Below are 17,619 nucleotides of genomic sequence, written 5' to 3'. Positions count from 1 at the left end.
GAGAGAGTAGCAGAAGCCAGAGGCCTCGAACCAGACCAACGAGTCATCGCAATGAACATTTGCAAGCAAAGGAATGTGGACAAAAGGGTATATTGTGGGACACGCTGTGACACACTACAGCCTTTTTCTCTGTTGTAGGGGAGGAGGTTGCAAAGGTAGAGAGTGGGTACAAGGGGAGGGAGAAGTGAGTGGGATTGGGGTGCATGTTGTGAAATTCACAAAGAAGCAATAAAAAGTTGGAAAAAAAAGAAAAAGAGAAAGAAGATGCAGTGGTGACACTCTCTAAGTGTATTGAATCACGAGGATTTTGTGCAGTGATGAATCTGTGGCTCTAATGGCTCTTGGTTAATAATATACTACTTAGAATCCCTGGAGAGGCAAAAAAAAAAAAAAAAAAAAAAAAAAAAAAAAAAAAGCACCAAACAAACTACACAAGATACAAGACACAAGATTTGGAGTAGAGACATAGTGATATACGTAAGACTTTCTGGATGTCATCCAAACCCAGGGTCTGAGCAGACAGAAAGCCACGTGTGTGATGCTAGGACTTTTCTCATCCTGTTTTTTCATTGCTCACTGAACCCCAAGAAGTATGTATGCCTTAGGCTGTTCCCATAGGCACCGTGGTCTGTCCATTCACCTGTGGCTGCACATTCCACTTTAAAATGATGTTAATAATAAAATCCAGGCCGCCATGGTTCTATCTGCACATATGTCATGTAATTGGCAGTCACATTCGACCCAGGTTGTTCTCAGAGACTTCCTTTGGCTTCATTTCATGAAGCAACGTGAGTTTTACAATATCATCCGCAGCCATGAACCCCCACTTTACATCACACCTACTATGTAGCTCACCTATGAGGTACTTCTGCTTAGTATCTGTTCCCCAGCAGCAATAACTGGGTTTCTTAATCCATCCCTAGCCTGATTCCCAGCCAACGACTCTCCTCACCATGCAGCACAGCTGCTTCCTGTCCAAGAGACGTCAGTGTGTCAGAGTGAATTTACACCCACGTCCTTTTGCCACTCAGTGTCTCCAGGCTCCTTTTCCTTCCGAGAACACTCAGATGCTTAGTCCTTATCCTGCCCGAGGGACAAGTCTGTGACATTTATCCCTTTTCAGTCTCTAGAAAATGTCATCTCACCTCCCTTGCACATCTTCCATTAAGTAAAGTCGCGGTCTGTATGCCTTTTGAAAGCTTGTTTTTTAAACTCACTATCTCTCGGATGATCTCATTTTCTTCCCTGTCAGACTTCTCAGCCTGCCCTCTCCTGCAGGTCGACGCCTCTCCCTCTGCAGGGTGTGTCCTCAGCCTCCTCTAGAAAATCTTCCGTCCTGGACTGCCTGGCCACTCATTTCACAAATATAAGCGAGCAGTCTTCCTCGTTTCTAATCTATTGATTCTTCTGGTGACGGATTTTCTTCCGCGATTCTCTATTGCGGTTTGAAAAATTGATTGCTCCCTCAAGAGCCAATCTGTTCCATTGGAAATGGTTAACGCCAGCTTGTTTGTCCTACCTGCACTCTGGTTTCTGTTGCTAACGTGTCTCTTCCATCACTTCACAGATACATTTTCTAAGGTTTACCGCCTCTCACCTGTGGTTCTCCTTTAGATTGTTCTGGTATGTATTCCACATGTACTTGAAAAAAAAATTGAGTCTGCAGTTGCTAAGGGTTACAATCCATACATACCCGGAGGGTTAGGTATGCACTTCATATCTGTGACATGGAATTTACTTTTCTGTTTGCTACTCTGTGAATAACCAAGGAAGATTTAAGATCTCCATCACTAGGTAGAGTAGAACACACCTGTGATGCCAACACTTGGGAGATAAAGGCAGGACAACTATGGACCAGGTAACAAAACTGCATCTCAAGTTTAAAAAAAATTTTTTTTAATTAAAAAAGGAAAGAAAAAGTGTGTGTGTGGAAGTGTCTATATGATAATTTTGTCTATTGTTTTAACTCCACTTATTTTTACTGGTTCAATTCCAAAGCTGTTATAGAGTATATATGTGTGTGTATGTGTATATATGTGTGTGTGTGTGTGTGTGTGTGTGTGTGTGTAAAATAAGCATATATATCTAAAATGTTTAGATTTTAAAATCTTCCTATTGAATGAGCTCATCATTATGAAATGCCTCATAATACATAGTTTTAATGCTTGTCTTTAAAGTCAACTTGGTTTGTCACCTTTATTTTGTTGTTTCACAATGTATGTATTACAAAACTTTTTCTTTTAAAATATAAACTGTTTTAAAAATACTGAGGGTCTGGAGAGATGGCTCAGAGGTTAAGAGTACTGTCTTTTTTTCCAGACGTCCTGAGTTCAATTCCCAGCAACAACATGATGGCCCACAACCATCTATAATGAGATATGGTGCCCTCTTTTGGCGAGCAGGTGTACATGCAGGCAGAACATTGTATACATAATAAAATCTTTTTTAAAATACTGAAAAATTCTCAATTGTATAATTTATTTTAAAAATGTATTTCTACACTTCTCAGCACATCACTTTTTCCTTTATATTTATGTTATCTATTTTTTTAGTTTTGAAATTGAACAAAGTTTTACATTTTTAATTTTTCTTATTTATTAGATTTTAAAATATATATTATTTATTTCTCCACAAGTTACCTAAAGATTACAATATTCATCTTTAACTTATTAAGTTTACTTTTAATTTTACTTCTTGAATAGTTAAAATATTCATAATTTAACTCAATATTCTTTTTCTACCCTTATACTATCATTTATTTTATTTCTACATATATTTTTATCACTTTTGATAAATGCATTACTACATTTAGACCATCAGTATTAAGCTATTTCCCCACATAATTACTTTCCCTGTGTTCTCCTTTCTTGCTGGCCAGGATTACTTTCTGGAGTCATTTTCCTTCAACCTTAATGACTCTACTGGAGAGAAGGCTTAGTGGGATGTAAAGTAAGTAAATAGCTTAACCAATAAAAATTACTTAACTAATTAAAATTTATTATAATTCTATATTTAATACTATTAATATTATATATTATATTTAATAAGTTTACTATATATTTATTGTAATTAATTTAATTTTAAAAGTAGACATTGGATTTTAAACAGAAAAGAAAGTGTGCTTTATGCTCTTGGAGAGGACCAGATCATAACTTCCTGTAACTCTGGCTCCAGGGAAGCTGATATCTGCCCTCTTCTGGCCTTCAGGGGCACACACACACACACACACACACACTCGCAGTCACACACATACTTGCACACAATAACACAATATTGTAAATCAGAAATTTTGTTCTGCTTTTTTTGTCTTGCAGAAGCAAGTCCCTTCAAGGACCGTGCAGCAAATGTTGACAGGCAAGAAAACAGCTTAGAACCATGAGCTCTCCGGTACTGTTACAGTGCTTTTAGAACAAGTTTTCAATGGGTGGGGGTAGGGGGCGGGGGGTCTGTGACAATAAGGTTCATCAGTAAAGGGCTTGATACGCAAGCCTTCAACCGGAGTTTGATCCTCAGAATCCATATAAAGATGAAAGGAGAAAATTGGCTCCACAAAGTTGTCTTCTGACCTACCTCCACACACATACCATGATATGAGAACTGGTGTATACACACACACACACACACACACACAATTTAAACAATTTAACATTTTGTTTTCACTTGAGGCTTGAAATTCTAGAGTTTACCATATACTAGCTGAGAGATAGAAAACACCTTCATGGCTGTAATTGAACTCTATGCTGAGGATTCCCAGATAACTGTAAATCCTCCACCTATAGATTTAGGTAAATTCTCTTACCTCATAAAAGCATCCGAAACGGACTTCTCCTATTCTCTCAATTGCCCTGCCCCCATACATCGCGGCCATTTTAGGCTCATCTTTTTCTTTCAGTCTCCATATCTATCAGGTGGATCTGACTTTTTCCAATTAGGAGAATAAAAACAAGCATCTTTTCAAAGAGCAACAGAGAGGCTTAAATCCTAATATAGTTCAGTGCCACCAGTCCACAAATGAGAGGACTGAAGTATAAAGGGGGCAAACGGTGCACACAGGTCACCAGGACTCAGGTTCATGTCCCTGTTGTCCACGCTCTCCTGGAAGGAGGTAATTAAATCTCAAGGAGTTTTTTCTAGGACATCCCCAAATTTAAATAAGTATTATGTTTTCCTGTTCTCAGCCGGGCGGTGGTGGTGCACGCCTTTAATCCCAGCACTTGGGAGGCAGAGGCAAGTAGATCGCTGTGAGTTCGAGGCCAGCCTGGTCTACAAAGTGAGTCTAGGACAGCCAAGGCTACACAGAGAAACCCTGTCTCGAAAAACCAAAACCAAAACCAAAACCAAAAAACAAAAAACAACGAAAAAAAAGTAAAATGTTTTCCTGTTCTCACAAATAGCCAAGATATCCTGGAAAAACCAGATCACTTAGTTTCTTTCTTTCTTTTTCTTTCTTTTCTTCTTCTTCCTCTTCCTCCTCTTCTTTTTCTTCCTCTTCCTCCTCTTCTTCCTCTTCCTCTTCTTCTCTTCCTCCTCCTCTTCTTTTTCTTGTTCTTTTGTTGTTTTGTTCTTGTTCTTCTTCTCCTCCTCCTCCTCCTCCTTCTATTTTTCAAGACACGTTTTCTCTGTGTAGCCCTGGCTGTCCTGGAACTTGTTCTGTAGACCAAGTTGGCCTTGAATTCAGAGATCCACCTGCCTCTGCCTTCCGAGTGCTAGGATTAAAGGTGTGCGCCACCACTGCCTTGGCTCAGATCAATTTTCTTAGCCACTTAAATCACTCAAAACCCTTCAGTGGATTTTCATCTCCTTTCTAATAAAAAAATGACACCCATGTGACTTTCAAGGTCTCCACGACTTAAAGCCTGGTGTGGTGGAGCATGCCTGTGATCCCATCGCTGGGGAGGAGGAAAGAGCAGGGATTTCCTGGAAGTTCAAGGACTGCCTGGGCTACATAGTGAGGTCCCGCCTAAAAATACATGTTTAAACTCTCCACAAGTTATCCTATTTATATTAGCTTTGTTCGTATCTCTAATTTATATTATTAACACCTGGATATTTTATTCTGGGCCAAACCCATGATTGGATGCCAACAGCAACACTGATAAGAGCAGGCTCACTTGACCTCATCCTTTTTTGAGTAGTATTTTATTTTTTGTTTTGGCTCAACTTCCCAAACTTGCAAACCTATCATGCTAGTACTACCTGCTAGAAGCCATAAGTCCCACGTTATTTAACAGCTGGACAGGTACCTCCTTCAATCTATTCTATCTCTTTTTAAAAAGTTCCTCCATGCTCACGTCACGGCCTCTAAATTCCAGGAGCCACATAGACAGGAGCCACATAGATTGACCATAGACTGTAATGTGCTTCCCTGTCTAATGTGATCCCCTGGTTTGGGGATCCGACGTACATATTTCTGGCCACCTTAGCCTTATCTCTGCTACATATATGGTGGAAGCATTCTTTATCCTCTGGGTGAACTATAGAAACACTTCACCCCATGCCCCATCCCATTGTGTTGTTCTCCCTGCCTCTGGTATAATTGGAGTGATCTGGATTGAGTCAGAGAACCAAGGCTCTCAGGTGAACGCACAATAGTTTTCAATACAGAATCAGGTTACGTTTCTCTCCCATTTCTCTTGCCATTCTCCATCCTTATAACATCGCACTCTTCTTTCCGGCAGCACACACAGCTCCCGTCCTTCATTAGCGAGGAGCCGCACAACACCCCAAACGGCAGGGCCTTTAATTCACTGCTAGAACAGGATTCTAGACTAGACATGGCTTTAATGATCGGATCCCAGGAAAACTGTCAACCCAAGCAAACCCTTGTGTGCTTTCTTGGAATTAGACTAAGCACTGGGGTACAGAAATAAATAAGCCACACGTCCTGAATCCATGAGATAGTGGAAGACATGGAAAGGAAGATCAGCAATTAAAATGGGGTATGGTACATGTCAAGGAGCCTGTACTAGAAAAAACAAAGGCTCGGGAGTAGGTTAGAGGATAGTTTCCAAAGACTGGTGGTGATATTTGACCTGAGATTTAGGGAGGCCTGGAATGTTTCCTCCTATGTTCCCACCCACCAGAACAGTCCTGAGTAGAGGGCAATGACTCAGTCAACATGTTTACTGTGAGAGAAAAGAGGAATTTCATGGGGCCAAGAAGACTTAAGCAGCTAGCAGGCTTTAGAATCAGGTGGATTCTGTAACTGTAACCGCGGTGCTAAAGTGGATGAAAGGGCAACCATCGGGTCTAAGGCTAGATCTGTTGCTCAAGATCTAACTAGAAAAGCCCTTCTAAAGTTTTTGTACTTCAGCAATAGAGAGCCACGAGATGACTTAAGTACCAAGGCCACCCAACACAATTCTGTTGCTGGCTCCATATACTGGCCATCAAATCAGTGCCTCTCAACTCCAAAGCCTTCACTGCCTCAGGAAAACAAACAAACAAACAAACAAACAAACACAAAAAACCAAATGGAGGCGGGTTCTTCAATTTTCCCCCTCTGCTAGCTGTGTCATGCTAAGCTTTGTCTGTATAGAGCACTGGAGAGGGCCATAGGAGGAAGGAGCCATTTTCTTGAAGGTTCATGTCTCCTTGCTGGGCCGCAGGAACCTGAAGGATCTCCAGCTCTGGACCTGTCCGACAGCAGAGTCTCCAGCCTCTGACTCCTGCCCGATACCATCTCCTGAGTGCCTTGCTGCTGCAGTGAACCTCTGTGGTGCCCATTGCTAGCATTTGTATTTGCGCTATGGTGTGGCCACTCTAAAAGTCTGTGTGTTAAAGACTTGGTCCCCACTGAGTGAGGTGGTGCACACACCTGTAATCCCAGCATTCAGGGAGGCAGAGGCAGGAGTCTCTCTGAGTTCGAGGCCAGCCTGGTTTATAAAGCAAGTCCAGGACAGCCAAAGCTACACAGAGAAATCCTGTCTTGAAAAAAAAAAAAAAGACAAAACAACAACAACGAAAAGACTTGGTCTCAGGAGATGCTACTGAGAAATGACTGAACTTTAGAGAGGTGGGCCTAATGGAAGCCTCTTCCATTATTGGGAGCATGGCCCCAGCTGATCATGGGATCTTAGATTCTTCCTTTTCTCTTTGTTTCCTGGCTCAGGGGATGAGTGGCTTGACCTGCCACCATTCTCCAACCTTTACTTTAGGATGTATTCCAATTGCCAGAGAACAAAATTAATGGGGCCACTTGGTCTTGCCTTGGTTCTTTTCTCTTTATAAGTTAATTACCTCAGGCATTTCTGTTATAGTGATGGAAAGCTAACACATCCATCATTCTTCTCGGGAGCACGGTGCTACCAGTGACTTACCTTCTGGTAAATAGACTCTCCAACATCCCAAAGAGCCAGTTCTGTCTGGGTGGCATTTCAGCAATTTCTCTGCCCTCCAGTGAACTGTGGCCACAAGCCTGGACAACAAGCTCTGGGATCAGTCTTGTTCTGGAGTAGTCTAGCTCAAGGCTGCCCCTTAATATCTGTGATCCGTGAGTACTTCACTTCTGCCCTATCTCATTCTAGCCATCGCTTCAAGCCCATTATCACTATATATATATATATATATATATATATATATATATATATATATATATATATATATATATATACACATATATATACATATATAATATAAAATATATTCTAATAATATATAATATTATAATATATTATATTATATACAATAATATATAATATAATAAAGAGAGTGGAGTAGGGCTTCAGGTAGGAAGTCTGGATGGGAGAGCCTAAGAGCTTCATGCGTCTAGAAGGGAGGGATTGGACACAGATGTTTAGGAAATTGGATGTACATGATTTGGTAGGATGTAGGGGAGGAGTGGGAGGGGAGCTAAGTCTAGAGTAGCTCCATTTTCAATGACAAGGCGGGTGATGGTGGTACCTTTTTTAGGAGTGTCCAACACAGCAGTAGTAGTTCAGGCCAAGTCCACCTGCACTGTCACTGTCTCTCGGGGGTTCCATGCACTCTTGAATCACACAGGTTTGGAATCTTAGATTCTTTGGGATCCAGACTCAAGTTCTCAGGCATTGAGAGCATTATGACCTAGTTATTCGCATTAATTTCTTCTTTTTTTTTTTTTTTTTTAAAGCAGGGGAACAGTCTATTCCATGTTACCATTGCAGTATTCCAACATTTTGTAAAGTGTTTCTCCCCCATTCTTAAAGCTCTCTTCAATTATACATTCCAGGGCTCACCCCCAATTCTTACAATCCAATAAATGCCCGATTAAGTGAAACTTTCATGCCTCCCCAGAGGAGAGCGGCAAGCCAACTCATACTCGCTAAGTGCTAAAGAATATAGGTTTATGAAATATCACCTGTAGGCCTGTTTCTGGAAGTTCATTTGGTTTTATTGGTGTGGTCGAAGGGTTCAGTTACAGAAATGAAAGGCCCCATACACCAGAAGCTCAGAGTTGTTTTCTATGAACAGCTCTTAGAACCCAGGACCAAAGCCTCCCCTCCCCCCTTGCTCTGATCTGAAACAGGGAGAGGTGGGGCACGGGATGTGTAGTTACTCTGGCTTAGAACGTGTTCCCTACTTTACACAGGCTAATTCTTTCCTTTGAGCTCAGCTTAATTCTCCCCTGACCTCCAAGCCAGGTCCATCATACCCTTTGAGTGATAGTTCAAAGTTGACCTGATGAGTGATTGTTTGATTAGCATATGTCTTCGATGTCCACTGTAAACCCCAGGGCAAGGCTTGGTCAGTATTTAGCTCACGAGAGAATCCAGCATTAGCCTAAGGCCTGGAACTCGAGTTCAGTAGTTACTGGTGAAAAATGAAAGAGCGGTACCAGTTTATAGTGTGTCAGTCACACCAGTTAGTCCTCACAACGGTCCTTCCAATTGTGTTATTTTTTGTTTGTTTGTTTGTTTTTGTTATTTTGAGTCAGGCTTTCTCTGTGTAGCCTTGGCTGTCCTGGACTCACTTTGTAGACCAGGCTGTCCTCGAGCTCACAGAGATCCACCTGCCTCTGCCTCCCAAATGCTGGGATTACAGGCGTGTGCCATCACACCCAGCTCCAATTCTGTTCTTATATCCATTTTACAAATGGAAAAGCAGAGGGGGCTCGCCTGATCCCATTGTGTTTCCAAGCTACAGTACACAGCATTAAAAGACAGTCAAATAGTAGTTCTTGGTTAAAAAAAAATCACACAATTTGGCCAGAAGAAAGCAATACTCTCCCCACTTAAAGGTATCTGTGGACCCCTTTCCCTGTTCTGTGGGCAGGGAATGGTGGAGAACCCAGATGGGCCCCTTGCAGCCATGGCATCGCCAGGGCTCCTCCCCCCCCCCCTCCTTCAACTTCCCCTCCGCATTTGCTACCTCAAGTTGGCTCCCAAAGGGGCTGTCTGGCTTCAGGCAGAGTCCTCACGCCTGGTATCAGGCGGGAGGTGTGGGGAGTGCTCCAACGCCTGGGACCCTTGGTGGAAGGAGAGCCGGCAGGACCTGCTAGGGCGGGACCACAAGGGATGCAGGCGGCACCTGGGGCTTTGTTAGCTAGGTTCCTTGCCTGGGCAACTCTGCTGCCTGCCCACCAGGGAGCAGGGACACTATGTGATGTCACAGACTCCCCAGCACCCAGAGTTTGCAGGAGGGAGGATGCTGAAGGCCTGGGGAGGGGTGGTGGTGGCAGAGAACCCCAACAGGATGGGGCGGGCTTTAGGAGGCCTGGGCAGACCTGAAGGAGTGGGTCCCAGGCTTGAGTTTCCGCGAAGGGAACACCTAGGGGACACAGCAAACACTGCAGTGCTCTTCTTATTTGTGCCAGGCATGTTGTGAGCACAGTTGAGGCATTAACTCCTTTTGTCCTTTTGGCCACCTTTACCGCCACGTTCTTAGATGAGAGGACTCGGGTATTAAGCAACTGGAGCTAGTAATAGGAGCAGAGCCCAGAACGCTTGGGGATACAGAGAAGAAATACGTATTCATCCTGTAGAGTATTGTATAGGATGGGTGCTTTCACACACACGAAGGCAAGGAGGTCTCAGAGCACCTCTGAAGGGAGGTTTCACTTTTACTGTAGGGAATAGGTGGCAGGCTCAAGGCTCAAAGCTGCGGGTAACTCCTGTGTGGTTAGATCCCTGGCCTTAGGTCCAAACCCAACTCTGGGTCTTTTTTTTTTTTTTCCCCATCTGCAAGCTCTTTTATTTTATTTATTTTTTTATTTTTATTTCTTAATATATTTTATTAGTTTATTCATATTACATCTCAATTATCCCATCCCTTGTATCCTCCCATTCCTCCCTCCCTTCCATTTTCCCCTTACTCCCCTCCCCCAACTCTGGGTCTTTTGATGCCAAAATGTATTTATGTATTATTTATTTATATATTTAGAGACAAGCAAAGACTCACTGCGGTCTGCTACCCGCCTTTGTCACTTCACATGCATTTTTTAAGGGTCTGCTCACAAGCCTCCAGTCTTCCAGCCTGTTTCCGCAGTAATTTGCTTTAGCCAGAACCAATGAGTTCCTTCACCCAGGGCCTTCAAAGATTTCTGTAGTTGTGAGACGAAAGCTGTTGTCTCTCCTTAAAGCAATTTCAAGCCTCAGTGAGCAAGTGGGGTTTGGGTTTATGTATGCAGAGGTCTTCTCACAGCCTGCTGCCATCCATTCGCCAAGGGCCCATCCTGCTGTTACTTGTCAAAATCCTGCAGGTGCTCACATACCTGGGTGATCAGGGGAGCCACTCACCCACAGGCAAGATCTAGTGATGAAAGAAATTAATGACTGGCTATCTCCTGCCTTACCAAGGCCATGGAGGGACAGTCAGTTGTTGGTATAGCCCCGCCCCTCCCCCTTAGCCGCATGGGAGGGGCTCCCAGAGATTGGCAGGTGTGCCTTCCTGGAGGCAAAAGCAAGGAGCTGAAGAAGCCGATGTGATGTCTCCTGGGTTCTGGCCTCTGAGGTCTCTTGTGTACGTGTATACACGAAAGTGTGCTGGTCTCTTTCCTCAGCAGGAACACAGACAGGAATGGATAATGGTTTTCAGAAAGGGCTTATCAGACAAGGCGGTAGCCACCTGATGATGGAATAGGATGAAAATTGATTTTTTTTTTCACATTTTTATTGGAGGGCAGCAGGGAAGGGTTCTTCAGCCATTCCAAGCATGGATAATTACAGCGAGGCCCCAGACAAGGAAGGACACCACCAGCACTGGCTCCTTCCTGCAGGCGTTCTTGAGGAAGGCGGGGATTCTCCCCGCCATCTTGGTGTGCCACATGAAACATAAGAGAGGAATCTCAAAATGCTGTCCGAAGCAGTCTGATGTCGTCTGTCTGTCTGTCTGTTAGGAGGTGAGATTGAGAGTCAGCTCTGTCAATCAATACATGTAACAGAAAAAACTACAGCAAAGAGAACACTGCGAGGACTCGGTGATGACAAAATTCAGTTGCTTTTGTCTGAGAGAGGCAGGTGTAGAAGGAGAAATGTGATTGCTGGTTTAGCCTTGGAGTGGGTGGTGGGTTGATGGGCGCTCATAATATTTCAGAATCCTTGTGGACTTTCAGATGTGTCACGTATTAAATCTTTTTTTAAAAATTAATTTATTCGGATTGTACCCCAATTGTTATTCCCTCACTGTATCTTCCCATTTCCCCCCTCCCTCTTTCACCCTATTCCCCTCTCCTAGACCTTTAACAGAAGGGGAGGGGATCTCCTCCCTCCATCATATGACCACAGCCTATCAGGTCTTATCTGGATAGCCTGCTTCCCCTTCCTCTGTGTGCCCCCCCCCACCTCCCCACCTAGGAGAAATGGTCAATTAGGGGTCACCAGAGTTCATGTCAGAGGCAGTCACCGCCCTCCCCACAGCTGTGGAGAATGAGCTGTCCATTGGCTACATCTGAATTGGCGGGGGGTCTAGGTTTACTGCATGCATTGTCCTTGGTTGGTACAGTGGTTTGTGCAGGTCCCCCTGGGTCCAGATCAACCAGCCTTGATGGTCTTCTTGTGGGGCTCCTGGACCCTCTGGGTCCTTCTATCCCCCCATTCTCCCATACCTCTCTCACTTGGAGTCACAATAGCAAGTCCCAGCATCTGTCCCAATCCCCTGCTATGTGAAGACTCTCAGAGGACATCTATGTTAGGCTAATATCCACTTATAAGTGGGTACATACCATGTGTGTCTTTCTGGGTCTGGGTTATCTTACTGAGAATGATCATTTCTAGCTCCATCCATTTGCCTGCAAATTTCAAGATTTCCTTGTTTTTAACAGCTGAGTAGTATTCCATAGTGTAAAAGTACCATAGTTTCTCTATTAATTCTTAGACTAAGGGACATCTAGGTTGTTGTTGCCAGATTCTGACTATTATGAATAAGGCTGTTATGGACATAGATGAGCAAGTGTCTTTGTGTGATGGAGCATCTTTAGGGTATATGACAAGGAGTAGAATAGCTGGGTCTTGAGGTAGCACTATTCTCAGTTTTCTGAGAAAGTATCAGATTGATTTATAAAGTACTTGTACAAGTTTGCACTCCCACCAGCAATGGAGGAGTATTCCCCTTTCTCCACATCCTCACCAGCATATGCTGTCACTTGAGTTTTTAATCTTAGCCATTCTGATGGGTATAAGATGGAATCTCGGAATCTTTTGTTTGTCTGTTTGTTTTGGCTTTGGGTTTTTTTTTTTTTCTTACTTAGGGGCTTATTTTCTTTTTCAAAAATAATTTATTCAGATTACAACCTGATTGTTATCCTCTCACTTGTATCTTCCTGTTCCCTCCCTCCCTCTTTCACCCTATTCCCCTCCCCCAGGTCTGTGACAGAAGGGGACCTCCTCCCCCACCATATGATCACAGCCTATCAGGTCTCATCCAGATAGCCTGCTTCCCCTTCCTCTGAGTGTCACCAGGCCTCCCCACCAAGGGGAAGTGGTCCAATAGGGGGCACCAGAGTTCATGTCAGAGGCTGTCTCTACTCTCCACACAACTGTGGAGAATGTGCTGTCCATTGGCTAGGTCTGAACAGGGGGTCTAGGTTTATTGCATGCAAAGTCCTTGGTACAGCAATTTGTGCAAGTCCCGCTGGGTCGGGATCCACCAGCCTTGATGGTCTTCTTGTAGGGTTCCTGGACCCTCTGGGTCCTGCTATCTCCCCATTCTCCCATACCTCTCTCACGTGAAGTCACACTAGCAAGTCCCAGAATCTGTCCATTCATTTGCATTTCTCTGATGACTAAGGACGTTGAGCATTTCTTTAAGTGATTCTCAGCCATTTGATATTTCTGTTGAGAATTCTCTGTTTAGCTCTGAACCCCATTTCTTTTCTTTCTTTCTTTCGTTGTTTCTTTTTTTATTTTTATTTATTTATTTTTGTTTTTGTTTTTTGTTTTTTGTTTTTCAAGACAAGGTTTCTCTGTGTAGCCTTGGCTGTCCTAGACTTGCTTTGTAGACCAGGCTGGCCTCGAACGCACAGCAATCCGCCTGCCTCTGCTTCCCAAGTGCTGGGATTAAAGGAGTGCACCACCACTGTCTGACTTGAGCCCCATTTCTTAATTGGGTTATTTGATTTGATGGTGTTTCATTTCTTGAGTTGATGAAGATCTTTTCCCAGTCTGAAGGCTGTCGCTTTTACATTAAACTTTTTAAAGTAAACCAGTTAAATCAGTTATACCCACTCCCTCTGCTCTCCTGTGACCCTGAGAGTGAATTAAATCTTTCTCGTCATCATTTTTTTCCTCTTCCACTAGATCGTCCTTGACGGTCTTCAGACTTGGTCTAATTTCTATTCCCCTCATTCTTGCCCCATTTTTCTGCTCCTCTGTATTGCAAAGTTCTTGTAGGCAGACCTCTCCCAGCCTCTTTTGTGTTTACTTGACTTAGGATTTCGTCTTCACCAGGGCACCCAAACTGCACTCACGGTGTCTCCTGACTCGCTAAACCAGCGCCATCTCTGAGCCTTGGCTCCCTATCATGTGAGCCCGCTATTCACTCTCTCATTCTTGAGAGTCTGTCTCTACTGGGCTTCCGAGATGTAACTGCACACACTCTCCTTCCCCGTTGCCTTAATCTGAAGGTGGCCCAGGACTGATCCTTGAATTGTCTACCTGTACTCACTCCTTATCTCCCCCAGGCTCATGTTTTAGACACCGAATTTAGGTCTTCAGCCTGTGTCCCTCGTTGGAGCATTCAGCTGTCTTCTCAAGCCCACCACAGATCCCCCATCCCTGACTTCACGTCTTAACTTCACGGCCCACATTCCTTCCCAAGCCAGCTCCTTCAGTCTTTTCTACACCAGCAATGGCAACTGTAGCCCATCTGGTGGTTCATGGCATTACCCCCGAATGCTGTTCTCTCATAGCTTATGTGCAATCTGAGCAAATTCTCTTCAGTCTGTTTGCAAAAGTCACCCTCAGCCTGCGCCCGCCATCTTGTCGGAGCAAACCGTGCCTCATTTCTACTACTGCAGTGGCTTCCTAGACCAATCCCCGGTTTCTGTCCTTGCTCTTCTGTGGCATCCAGCGCCATCCTTTGAACTCTGAAGACTAATAGTGTCACTCCTTTCCTCAAAGCATTCAGCATCTCCTACTTCAGTCAGAGTAAAAAAAAAAAAAGAAAAAAGAAAAAAAAAAAAAAAAAAAAAAAAAGAAAGAAAGAAAAGAAAAAAAAAAAAAAAAGAAAAGAAAGAGGGCCTTTAGACTCCCTGCTCTCTGATCTCACTTGCTGTGTTGTTTCTCAGAAAGGCGAGGCTCATCCCTGCCTCGGCAGTACACTTAAATTTCCTCGGACAGGACGGCTACGTCTTCAGATCTCCACATGGCTAATTCCTCAACTTGTACCCAAAAGTTACCTTCAGAAGGGGGCGCCTCTGGCTCCTGCATTTTGAAGGGAATACAGCACTCCTTTCAGGTTCTTCCTTATTTTAATGCTCACCAAATGTTTTGTCTTCAAAAATCCACGGCTGGGTGAGGCGGCGCACACCTTTAATCCCCGCACTCGGAATGGATCGCTGTGAGTTTGAGGCCAGCCTGTTCTACAGAGTGAGTCCAGGACAGCCAAGGCTACCCAGAGAAGCCCTGACTCAAAATACCAAAAAAAAAAAAAAAAAAAATCGCCTTATTAATTTTCTATATTCTCCTATAGGAATATGTAGGACCTTTTTGTTTTGTTTTATTCATTTTATGTTTTGAGGCCCCAGAATAAGACTGAATGCAAAACAGGCACCGTTAATATTCATTGACTTAATGAGACTCGCTCTTTTCTCCTTCCTCAATGATTTTCTTCTATCTCCATTCTTCCAATAAGATGCCCTGGAAAATGATGGACCAGTGTTTGTTCCACTGGTCTCGCTCACTTGTCTCAGGAACTAAAGCTTTACCCATTCCAGAAATGACCAAAGGGAGGAGCCTCCTGGTCGCTGTGCCGCTACCGTCATAACTGTATTATAGCTCTCAACCATCCACTCTAGCCATGAGCTCAGAAAGGTGCCCCGCTCTTGCATGGTCACTTTTTCCAAGTTCTGCATGTGCTATTTCATAGGAAGATGGGAGAGGGATTGTGTTACCTGCTGCTGGGGTCACACCAAAGCTGAGGTGGAGCTGACAATGGCTGAGTCCTAGTCAGGACCTTGGGTCAAGTCTAGCCTACTTCTGGAGTTTGGCTGTGGAGGACATCTGTCCTTCTTCTCAGAGTTAATGCACCCCGTATGTACTAACTTCAGCTAAGGCACAGCTGTGTTCTTTTCCAAGTTTAGCACTTCCAAACAACATAGGTTTATCAGCTCAGTTCCTGCGGTGGAGCAGGAGTCTAGGGAAAGGCTACCGGTCCTCTCTAAGAGTCTTCCCAGGCTACCATCCAATAGTCAGGTGTATGCGATCTTAATTTGAGGCTCCAGATCCTCTCCCTGGTCAATGGCTGTTGGCAGAATCTTGTTTCTTGTGGTTATAGACCAATTTTCTTGCTACCTATTGATGAAGAGATTCCTCTTTGCTCCAGAAGCCGTCCTCAGATCATAAGTGACAAGATCTTCTCAAAAAAGTCACACCCTGTTTGGTTGGTTTTTCCCCCCCCAGTCCAGCAGAGGTATCTTTTATTTCTTCTTGCCTTTTTTATTTTTAATTTTACTTTTTAATTAATTTTTTATTAATTCATTCATATTACATCTCAATTGTTATCCCATCACTTGTATCCTCCCATTCCTCCCTCTCTCCCCTCCCCTATGACTGTGACTGAGGGGGATCTCCTCCCCTGTATATGCTCATAGGGTATCAAGTCTCTTCTTGGTAGCCTGCTATCCTTCCTCTGAGTGCCACCAGGCCTCCCCATTAAGGGGATGTGGTCAAATATGGGGCACCAGAGTTCGTGTAAAAGTCAGTCCCCACTCTCCACTCAACTGCGGAGAATGTCCTGTCCATTGGCTAGATCTGGGTAGGGGTTCGATGTTTACTGCATGTATTGTCCTTGGTTCTTGCCCTTTTTAAAAGGCTCACATAATTAATTCAGGCCTACTTGGAATGATCTTCCTTTTGGCTAACTCAAAGTCAACTGACTAAGGACCTTAAATCACATTTGTAAACTCCCTTCTGGCACACAAACTTAATCACAGGAGTGATGTTCTAATTTAGTCATGGATGCCACCACACTCAAGTGGATGACAATGTGCTTGAGTGTGTGCCACAGCCACTGGAACTGTGCTTAGGTCTGAGAATTCTGCCCACTTGGTAGGGTGACAAGAAGAGACCCGTCATCATTCTCCAGAGAACCAGGACCCTCAAGACAACAAACACAGCCATCATGGCTGGCCCTGGATCGCCTTTTCTTCCTCATATCTCCTTGGCCAGCCTTTTCTTGAGACCCTTCTAGAACTACTTAGGGAAAGCAGAGTGATCCTCATAGGTGCAAAAAGCCACCCAATCATGTTAAGGACCTGGAACATGTGTGTGTGTGTGTGTATGTGTGTGTGTGTATGTGTGTGTGTGTGTGTGTGTGTGTGTGTGTGTGTGTGTGCGTGCACGCGTGTCCTCAGTAGGATGCAGGATATAGATGTCACTCTTTCTGAGCTTTGCAGTTTATTTGACTTTCTGAAGAACTGCCTTGGCTCGTATGGCGCCTTTACTTACACTGGACAAGGTGGTCCCAAGGCACACATGGCCCCTCAGCATGTGGCCTAACAAGCGGGGCAGGAGCTGGATGTTAGCCACGGCCATCCCTCAGAAAACTGCCTGCTTTTCCTGCCTCCAGACTTTCTATTTCTATCTCACATTATTCATCTTCTAAATATGCTTGGCGCTCCCTCCCCCACCCCAGGAAAAAGAAAAGAAAGAACAAAATAAAGTGAAGCACCCTCTTCAGTACTCTCTACCGTCCCTTTGTAGCATCTCATATCCTTACCTTACGCGGAGAGAAGGGTTTTTTCAAGATGTCTCTGTATAGATTATTCAAATCTGCACCTTGGTCCCATCCCCCCACCACCACTTCAGATCCCACTCCTGTGTCCAGCGTCTCAGATCCCTAAGTCCGTAGAAGATGCGTAATCTTTCCTTAGGCCAGCCTCAGACAATTTTAGTGTGCCAGTGAAGACGTGCCCATCCTGTCGCCCGTGCCACACTAAGGAGTCACCCTGACCTTCCTGCTTGCCCATAACTGAACTTGGGCCAT

Source organism: Acomys russatus, chromosome 8 (assembly GCF_903995435.1).
Source record: "Acomys russatus chromosome 8, mAcoRus1.1, whole genome shotgun sequence".
NCBI lineage: Eukaryota > Metazoa > Chordata > Mammalia > Rodentia > Muridae > Acomys > Acomys russatus.
Note: the sequence above shows the minus strand (reverse complement) of the source record.